This window comes from Myotis brandtii, unplaced genomic scaffold (genome assembly GCF_000412655.1).
Source record: "Myotis brandtii unplaced genomic scaffold, ASM41265v1 scaffold1325, whole genome shotgun sequence".
Classification (NCBI taxonomy): domain Eukaryota; kingdom Metazoa; phylum Chordata; class Mammalia; order Chiroptera; family Vespertilionidae; genus Myotis; species Myotis brandtii.
Window position 1 is genome coordinate 17630 of NW_005354694.1, and position 1734 is coordinate 19363.

Consider the following 1734-nt stretch of genomic DNA (forward strand, 5'->3'; position numbering starts at 1 on the left):
CCCCTATCCCCATACCTCCTTCCTTCTGGTTACCATTCTTTTCATCTTTGTTTCTATGAGTCTGCTTTTGTTTTGTTTTATTTGTTTTGTTTCCTGACTTATTTCACTTAACATAGTACCCGCTAGGTCAGTGATGGCAAACCTATGACACGCGTGTCAAAGGTGACACACGAACTCATTTTTTTGGTTGATTTTTCTTTGTTAAATGGCATTTAAATATATAAAATAAGTATCAAAAATATAAATCTTTTTCTTACTATGGTTGCAAATATCAAAAAATAAAAATTTTTATATGTGACACGGCACCAGAGTTAAGTTAGGGTTTTTCAAAATGCTGGCACACTGAGCTCAAAAGGTTCGCCATCACTGCTCTAGGTCCATCCATGTGTTGCAAATGGCAATATTTCATTCTCTTTATTGCTGCACAATATTCCAGTGTGTGTGTGTGAGAGAGAGAGAGAGAGAGAGAGAGAGAGAGATTTTCTTCATCCATACATCTATTGATGGACACCTAGGCTGCTTCCATGAATTAGCTATTGTAAATAATGCTGCAATGAACATAGAAATACCAAGGGGAGGAATTGCTGGATTGTATGATAGACATATTTTTAGATTTTTGAAGAATCTTCATACTGTTTTTCCATAAAGGCTATACAAGTTTGCAGTCACAACAACAGTGCACAAGGGTTTCCTGTGGCAAGCGGCTACAGTGTTTGGACAGGTTCAAGCCTGGGACTAATGAGAAGGCATGATCCTCTCATGGTGAAGCCACGTGCAAGTCCCAGCACAATTATAGCCAAAGGCTATAGTAAGCTTGACCTTATGGTCTGAACCTGTGGTCCCACGTGGCTGAGCGATATGGGCTGCGGGAGGTGCAGCAAGTAAACAAAGCTTGATCGTGTGCATGTAATTGAGTAGATTCAAAACCCTTGAGAACGTTGTAACCACGCCCTTACTTTGCCTCGCAGAATCTGGCTATAAAATAAAGACTCGGCTTACAGGTCATGGAGCTGTCTCTCCATCAGAGAGTGCAGTGTCCCACCTAGACCCAGCTTTATTCTCTTGTCTGTCTTTTCAAAATTCTTCACCGCCCCCCACCCACCCCCCTCAGGTTCACCCATGGCCATGCCGGCTCGGCACAGTTTCCTTTTCTTCATATCCTCGACAGAACATGTCATTTTTTGACTTTTTTATAATAGCCATTCTGACTGGTGTGGGGTGATATCTCTTTGTGGTTTGATTTTCATTTTCTTGATGATGAGTTATGCTGAGCATCTTTTCATATGTCTGTTAGCCATCTGTATGTTCTCTTTGGGAATATGTCTTTTTGTGTCTTCTGACCATTTTTTTATTGGAATGTTTATTTTTGTTATTGAGTTATATTAGCTCCTTATATATTTTGTATTTCAACACTTTATTGGATATAACATTTGTGAATATATTCAGCATGTTGTCTTTTTCTTTTATTGAAGGTTTCTTTCGCAGTCCCATTTGTTTATTTTTGCTTTTGTTTTCCTTACTCAAGGGAACTTACCAAAAAAGTTATTACTCAGACGGATGTCAAAGAGTTTACTTTCTATATTTTCCTCTAGAAGTTTAATGGTTTCAGGCCTCACATTTGTCTTTAACCCATTTTGAGTTTGTTTTGGTATATAGTATAATAAGTTGGGCCAGTTTCTTTCTTTCTTCCTTTCTTCCTTTCTTTCTTTCTTCCTTTCTTCCTTTCTTCCTTTC